We start from the raw sequence: 9338 nt of genomic DNA, 5'->3' as shown, positions 1-9338 counted from the left end.
TTTTTTTGAGACAGAGTCTTGCTCTGTCGACAGGCGCCAGCCTGGAGTGCAGTGGCACATTCTCGGCTCACTGCAACCTCCGCCTCCCGCATTCAATCAATTCACCTGCCCCAGCCTCCCAAGTAGCTGGGACTACAGGTATGCGCCACCACGCCCAGCTAATTTTTTTGTATTTTTTGTAGAGACGGGGTTTCACTATGTTGGCCAGGATAGTCTCGATCTCTTGACCTAGTGATTCGCCCGTCTCGGCCTCCCAAACTGCTGGGATTACAGGCGTGAGCGACCGCGCCCAGCCAATTTTCTCATTCTTAAAGGCCAAGTCAAAGTTGAAACACATAGCTAAAAATCCAAACCAAACCAAAAAAACCACTCCCATCTCTTATAGTCTATCTATATTACTTTGATGAGTAACTTTAAAGGGATACTTTAGGAAGCCCCATATTTGGTTAAAGAGAGATTTATCTAAAGTTCAGCAATCACCTCAATTTCATTTTATCTGCCTTTCTCACTGAAACACAATGCCAGTATGTCTAGAATTATATATGATAAATGTTAATAATAGTTATTTTGGGATATGGAATTTTGAGGGGTTTATTTTTACTTTCTTTTTGTAGTTTTGAATTTTGATTGACTTTTTAAATGACTTTTTACAAAAACAATCAAATTAGTCTTTTAAAATAGATCCTTCAATAAAAATTTAAAAGAATATGGAGAAACAAAAAGTAAGATACATCAATAAATAATATTACAAAATTGGAATCACTTATGGTAAGAAAAAAACATATATGCATCTGGATAAGGATTAAAAGGCAACGTTTAAAAAATAAAGAGTAGTCATTAATTTTTTTCTTCAAACTCTTGGTATATTTTCAACAATATAATTTCATATGATTTGAATTGTTTTACCAGGACCAGAGCTTTAATGAAAGCAATCATTCATACTCTCACTGACATGAGAACTAAACTAATCACCTTGGCCTTATATTACAGGTAGTCACCTAAGCGTTTATGAGAGCCTGTTTAGGTTAGAGCAGTACAGTGTTTTTAAGTTTAGGGGTTAAATAGACAGATTCTGGAGTGTAGTGGCTCCTGGAATAGGTAGTCTTTTACAGAGGGGCATTCTCAGTGTCTTCCTTTTGCTAGCTGATATCACAACTGTAACAGTTCCACATGTGGTGAAGTGATGAGAAATCTCAGAGGAGCTGTCCATAGAATACCAGGTTGTTCCATGACATTTTGAACTATTTTCTAGATTCACCAACCAAGAGCATAAGGGTGTAGGTCAACATGCAAAGGTAATTATTAGGTTTCTGAAGACATGTTTGTATATATATGTATATTATATATGTGTGCATGTGTGTGTATACATATACACATATATAGTTTATTACTGAAAGTTTTAGGCAGCATTTTGTTTCTTATCTGGCCAAACTTTTGTAGACTTTATGAGCATCTATACTAGTGTCTCAACACTATTCCCCGATTAAATCCCTCCTTAGGCCTTTGCTTATGTTATTTCCTAAACCTAGAGTAAACTGACACTTTCTCCCTCTTAACTAAGTTCTCCAAGCCTACCCTAAATTCAAGGTCTAGATAAATGCCACTTCACCCAGGAAGGCTTCCTTGTATGCAAGCTAGAGATAATCTTTAATCTCCCATATCACTGTAATTTCTTATATGTACTTTATGATTGTTTCATACATGCCTCATCTTCCCTACTGGATCATAAGCAACCTAAAGATAAGATTTAAGCCAGATTTACCTCTACATTTCTCTAATCCCATCTGTGGTCTAGGAGTGTGTTTTGAACATAAAGACACTGCATAAATGCAGAAAATTAGAAATTTACAACATATTTTGTAGGCATCATTAGCCTTATAAAATATTCCTTTAAAAATGTGTTTCTTGCTCAAGTGAGTTTGATAAAAGCTGTATAATCTGTTCATATTAAAATTACTGAGAAGTCTAATAATAAACTTATTTCATATCGTTCAACTATGCAGTGGCCACAGAACCCTACTCTTTGTTTCTGTCTTTATCATTTTATATACACCATAGCAAACTCTGTTGGTGCTTCACTCATATTCCCTCGGCCCTCTTGGAGATCACCTGTGGATGTTTCCCTTACAAGCCAGTGGCTTCCTGCATCTCTCTGCCTGAAAGCATTATCTGGCAATTAGAGTATATTCCACCAGGAAGTCCCAGGAAGTTGATACCCTCTGGAGTAACCCATGAAAGATAGTAACAACTCCCTCATCTCTCAGGACAATTCTAAATTATGTTCTGCACAATAACTCAAAGGATCTCAGTAGGATTGAGCAAAACATAATAAATAAATAAGGCTAAAAATAACGTGTGTTAGAATGTGTTAAATTTTATCAGCAGCATCATTCTAAACAATGAAGTACTCAGCTAAAGACTGAACAGGAGTGTGGCTGGAAATGACCTAATTATATTTTCCTGAGGGTAAATGGACAATTCAGGTTATATCACGAAAACAGTTTTTATGCCAAAATCTATCCAAATATTACTTTTATCCCTTATCACTGCAAGCCTCTTATCTTTTTTAACCTACCTCTCTCCTAAAGGTAACAAGAATAGCTGGCATAAAACTTGAGGAAATCAAATGGAATTATAATCCAAACTTAATTTTATTAAGATCTTTGAAAATTTTTCAACCCACCTAAATTTTTACAATTCTCCGGATTTTTATAACCATGGAATACAGTTCTAATCCCAGTTATTAGCGGTGTTATCTATTGAGACCCATCTAAATACAGTATCTTCACCAGAAATTCCTTGATCCATTCCTACCTCAACCATATGTGATCTCTACCTTCTTTAAATCCTTATAACTCTTTATGCTGGTGTGAATGTGCTCAGCTTACCTTATGTCTCTTACCTAAATGTCAGCCAGCTGAGGTTAGGAACTTTGACATGTGCCATTGCATATGTTCCACCATGTCTCTTAGATAAGAGCTACCCAATAAGTATTTGTTGAAATGCTATATCTTAGAAAGACCAATTAGCCTTTGTAGAAGTTGAATAAGAAAAAAAAAAAAAAAGTTTTAATATATTCCAGCAGGCCTTTTCCTACTAATCTGGAGACAGAAATAATTGGAAATTTTAAACGAATATTTGTTTCTGTAATTAAGATAGCCCTATGAAAAATTCTAAAATATGCCAAGCTTTTTCTCCTCCTTTCTGTATCTTCTCCACCCAGGTCCTCAATACCCCCAAATTTTCTTTGCTGCTTCAGATACCATATTATGCATCTTCCTTGGCTAAACAGGCCCTTAACCTTCTAATATTTTCCTATTTCACTATTAAAACTGATCTGTCCTATATTCATTGCTTTTAACATCCTGATTTATAATAGAGACAATGTCTCTTTTGCCAAAAAAAAAAAAAGTACGAGGAGGTTAATGTGTATCATTCTTCACTGATATTGTCCTTTATATAAAATATTTAAATCTTATCTCTTATAAAGGTACTTGGACAAGATAATCAGGTACTGTGATTGTCCATATGGGAACATCTAGACAGATAAATCTGTCCATGTACCTTAAAATCACACCAATTCAGATATGACTATAGGTGGCCAAACACATTACACACTGCCTAACTACAAACTATATAACACTCCCTGAGTTGCAGATTGTACAACTTGTACAACCACACTCAGCAACCCTTCACCAACTGAGCAGCTGCTCGGATTTCTTGCGTGGTAAGAGGCCCCACCCACACTTTCATTTCTCCAATCCCTAATTTCCAGTTCACTTAACTTCAACTTGAGGGAAGTAAGTGCATATACATACTAAATACTTGGTCAATTTGCATTTTTTCTGAAAGCAAATGAACCCAAGAAGACCATATTTGACATTCTGTAAAAAACATAAAAGTGTATAATTTTCCAACCCTTGATACAATCGTATAGCATGGACGAAAGACAAGTTTTCTGAAACTTTCCTTGAATAAAATTTGTCTATCTTAACTTAGCTAAAATCCTCTTACTTTTCTTTATGTGTATACAATCTACAAGGAAATTTTGATCTCTGAAATTTCTTCAAGGCCTTCTTTGGACTTTAACGTCGTTCATTAGTATTTTCTAGAATAGTTATAACTATACCATTTGAAATCCTTTTAGTGGGGTGTCAGCAGTGCACTTGGCCTTTAAGAAGAACTTAATATTCAGCCTGATGAATGTGAATTTAGGAACCAAACTCATTTCTTGCACACACACGGTCTAAAGCCTCTCACTACTATAGCTGTGCCCAGCTCGTGTTGAAGTAGGCAAAAAACTCCAACTAAAAATCTGCCTTCTATTTCTCTCCCACCTAGATTTAATTCTCTACAGCCTAACCAAGTTACAATGAAAGTTTTAAATTCTAAGCACTGAAAGGTATTTGGACTCCAGCATGCTCTTTTCCAATGCATTGCAACCAAGGAATCCCATTTAATTCCAAGCTGGTAAAATAAAAAGCTACATTGATTAAAACTCTTGAGTTTCAGATCAACTTTTAAGGAGGCACTGAATCTTTTTAACATCTGCTTCCTTACCAGCAAAGGTAATATATCTTTAAATAATTTGTAAATGTGTTAGAGCTGCCACACAGTTATTGAGAGCTCTCCTTCGGTAAATAGGGGCTGCAGGCTTCATATTTCAGACAGCTGTCACCCATTAAATATTTTAATATTGAGGGGAATTAACTTTCATATCAATAGCAATGATGAAAAAAATTATCATTGTAGCCAGGACAGACGACGTCAGTGCATAACTTGTCATTTTCTAATTCAGCTGCTTCCACTTGATTTGGAATTAGAACTAGACCTCAGAAACTGGAGCCACGGCATCCTCACACAAAAGCTGTTTCAAATTATGTGCAGCAAGTTTTTAAGCACATTAGCAACTAGAACAAGCTGTCCTCATGCTAACTGGCCTTGCTTTGTTCTTGATGGTGGAAAATCTCGCTTTAACTGCCCTCTAATTTGTTGCAGAATGCTACTGCACCAGCAGCTGCCTTGGCACAGGATTAAACACACACAAAAAAACATTATTTTTCCACACAAATTATTAACAGTGCCAAAAGCCACAAACTCTTTTGAAAAAAAAATATTTTTTTCTTCTCAACCCCTTTATTTTCCCTCCCCATAACACAACCTGCAATGAATTACCCCTCAGTGGGGTCTTTTGAGATACCCCCTCCCCAACTTTCAATGTAAACATACAGAGAGGGTACTTCATTCGTTTTTGATAAAACACAAAAGATTCAAAAATAGGGCAGAGGGAAACTTTCAACTGCACATATAAATATGTCAATGAATGACGACTCCTGAGGGGCTATACACAGAACTGTTGGGAAACCTGTTTGCCTAGTACCTCGTACACTTGTTCACAAACGACAGGAGGAAATACCGAAAGTAAGCCTCCTTCTGTTCTAATCTTGGTCTGATTACAGCTGTTTCTGTGTAGCTGTTAAACATCTTGCCAAGGGGAAGAATCTGCTTGATTGCTGCTTCAGAGGAGAATTTATTAATGATGTCTGCAAATAATTGTTGAGAAGACAACTGTGCCTGTCCTCATTGTCATTCTCATTCAGTGGGCTTGCCACAGCTTTTTATTTACATTTGTTAGGGAATACCATAAGGACCTTTGAGGTCAATGCGTACCTGCATTCTGACTCTGAATAAGGCTTAAAAACGGTATTTATTATTTTTAAAGAAAGAAAATGGAAGAAAGTGGCTGCTTCCCCTTCTTTCAAACAAGACCACTGCCTTTTTTACTGAAAGGTAACAGCAGTTTGGGAATGTAGGTATCACAGGATATCTCTTCAGTGAGACCCTTATCATCTTCTTATTATCCCTTTTGAGAAGGAGTCTGACATCTGATTAGCAGAAATGAAATCCATTAGGTGCCTTCAATGCCATCTGGAAAAGTGGCTCTCCATGGAGTGAAGAGTGAAAACAGCCTGGGAGAGAAGTGAAGTTGATGACTTAGCTCTCAAGAAGCACCTACACACAGCTTACTTCTTCATTGATTCCCAGTTCCCATCACTCTCCTGGCAAAGATTGGCCCTATAGTATTCTTGCACAAGGTTTGCTTCCTCTTATTAAGGAAATGCTAGGAATAGAATGGGGTGGTGGTAGAGGTGGTGAGTACAAAGTTCTACTGTGCAGTTTTACTCTTTAAGATTAAGAAACTGAAAGACAGGAATCCAAAACATCTCCGAGAGAACTGGTCACCATGAAAATTTCCTGGTCCAGATTCAAAGCTACTTTCTGGCCTTCTCTTGTTCCCAGATGTGCCTCTCTCTTTAATTGTGCTGTCTTTTTGCATTCTTAATACTCACTCTTTTGATCAGTTATGTCGACTCTCAAAAATGGTCAGATGCAATGATTTGAAAAAAGCATGCATTCAAAGCTTCTTTTATTAAAAATTTCATTAAGGGATTTGCAACCTTCTCCATTGCTTTCTGCTCCAGCTTCTCTCTGAACTGCAAGTCAGAACATTCCCCCCAGGGGCATTCACTGAAAATTCATCACACATCATCAGTTATTAAGCACACGACTCTCTGGGATTCAGGAAATAAACAGCCAAGAATTCTGAGCCACCCGTTTGTACCTTAAATTCCTGAGGTCAAGCAAAGTTTTGAATTTTGAATCATATCAGTCTTCTAAATATAAAGGATATAAAGAGAAAATTCACCATTTTACACAAATACACTGTAATGAGGGTCAGTTTTCTGACTTTCTAGTTAACTACATATGACAGCAAAAGGAAGAAAAACCGGGATTTTTCCTATTAATAAATGACCATTTCAGTTCTATCCAGGTGTCTGTATGTTGCTTCTAAGTTACTTCTAATACATTTATTAAATAACAATTCTATATATGTTTGTGTTGTCTAATTTTACATTCATGGAAGATAGGGTTTAGTGTTTGTTAACTATGTTTTCCTTACAAACTTTTTAGCTATGCTGTTTACCCACTTAAAAAATGAGAGATAATATAAAATACCTGGTGTTCATGTAAAGAAAGTCTTAAATTCCTGTTGGCTTCCTCTGGCCCTATCTATGTCTTCCCCCATCACATTTTGTGTATAATAGACATCATTTTACCCAGTGGAAGATGACCAGACACCACAGTGCTGGGCATTTCTCCCCTTTCAGATACCATTTCACCTCGTGATTCTCAGTCAGGCTATAGAACCATGGTTTCAGAGTGTGGTCCCTAAACCAGCAACCTTAGTATCACTGGGGAACTTGCTAGAATGGCAGATTCTCAGATCCCAAACTAGACCTTCTGAATCAGACACTCTGGGAGTAGGGCCCAGCAATCTGTGTTTTAAGAAACCCTCCAGATGATCCCTGTGTTTGAGAATCACTAATCTAATCAACATGTCCTCAGCATGCCCCACTGGCAGAGTAAAGCATTTTCATACTTTCCATTGCCATGTCTTCTGCGGGTCACTGGTTTCCTATGCTTCCCACTGGGGAAATCCCTCCTTGGGTAAGTCCTCCAAAAGTTGGACTTCATATTCCAAAAAGAAATCCCTTCCTCTGTGCTCTCCATCAAAGTCTCTATCTCCATAGTTAGCTTTTCCAACCAGAGGGAGAAATAATATATCCCAAAGAAATAAATGTCCAATGATAGCATTATGATTCCCACAATAGGCATATGGGAAAGGGGAAAATTTTATAAAGGACACCTCAGTGACTAATAAATTATATAAATAGTGACAATACGGCTGGGTATATGGGAGGCCTCAGGAATTGTGACAGACCCAGGTGTACTAACTTTTGATGACAGACCACTTATACTTACTTAAACTCTCTGAAGATCAGTTTCCTCATCAACGAAATGGGGTTGAGAACATCTTCTTTGTGGAATATTTGTGAGAATTAGTGATTACTTTCCCCCAAAAGCATCTAGAATTGTGCCTCACGCAGAGGAGGTGCTCAATAAGCAGAAAACCTATCAGTATAATGGAAAAAGGTAACCGTAGAGTCAAGGTGACATGAGCTCTAGCTGTTGGTATGACTCTAGGGAAATTAAACTGTAAGCCACAGTTTCCTACTCTGTTAAGTGGGGATAATAGCAATTTCTACCATACTATTTATTGTACACGGTTATCGAAAGGCTTGGATTAAACAACCCTAGAGTACATAAATTATATGACACAAAAATAGAAGCTCATCTTCTTTTCTATTCTGATGTGTGTAGGATGGGAAGGGAAAGTGCTGAAGAGTAAAGACTATATATTTGGAGGAAAACTGACCTGCATTGTGACCTGGTTATATTTTACTAGCTCTGAAGTCTGGGACAAATTCTTTAATTACACTGAGCCCCAGCTTCAGCATTTAATGATATTGAAAAGTTACTCCTACCTTCCAAAGTTGTTGTAAGGTTTAAATGCAGCAATGAATATGGGCAAAGAGATTAACATAGTGATTGGTTTAGAGTAGACCTCTTTATTAGTGGTTTTTGTTACTACTACCACTAATAATTATTATTGTCATTATTGTTATTAAATGGTGGCTATTTGTTGATGCGGCTGATCTATCAAAACCTAGAGGTAGTAGCTAGGTAGACAGTTATAAAACCCTCTTTGTTCTCTATTCAGTTTCCATTTGAGAGAACAAATTTTGTTGTCTTTATAAAGTACACCCATAATGTTTAATATCTGTTATTTAAAACTCATAATTTTGCAGTAGTCTTTTCAAGGAACATTCTCTTAACCTTTACGATACACAGAAGAACTAAAAGGTCAGAGAAGTTAGGCCACTTGCTTCTCTTTGTACCCAGAGGCCGTGGCACAGCAGACTAAGTTACCCTCTTTGGCCCTCTGCCTTTTAGAAATAAACCTTGTGGAAAAAAACTATATATACTCCATTCATAGGCCTATCTCTGCCCACCTCCAACTCACCTACCCCAAGTACACAAAAGGATCCAGTTTAACAAATATTTTTTAAGTACCAGCTATGTGACCAATACTATCCTAGGCACTGATTACAACATGTATTTGTATTGGTTCAAACCTGAATTCTTATACCTGCCAATCATCTTTCCTTACACTCAGAATACCCTGAACTTTGTCACGTGACACTGCCAAGTCTTTGCCAGTTGCCTCAGGTCATGAATAACACTCAGGAACTTGATCTTAATTGTTCTTGTAGTGACCAGGTGACCAGGCCAGTGTCATCCATCTAGGAGTTAGGTTAATTTTCTTACCTATGGAGTTCTCATATTCCTCAAAGATTAAGTTTGACTCTCAACTCTCCCATGAAGAATAATGTTTTTCTCTTAGGACCAAGAATCAGACTTTTTAGCACTATGAG

Source organism: Cebus imitator, unplaced genomic scaffold, assembly GCF_001604975.1.
Source record: "Cebus imitator isolate Cc_AM_T3 unplaced genomic scaffold, Cebus_imitator-1.0 Scaffold269, whole genome shotgun sequence".
Classification (NCBI taxonomy): domain Eukaryota; kingdom Metazoa; phylum Chordata; class Mammalia; order Primates; family Cebidae; genus Cebus; species Cebus imitator.
This window is presented reverse-complemented; position numbering follows the sequence as displayed.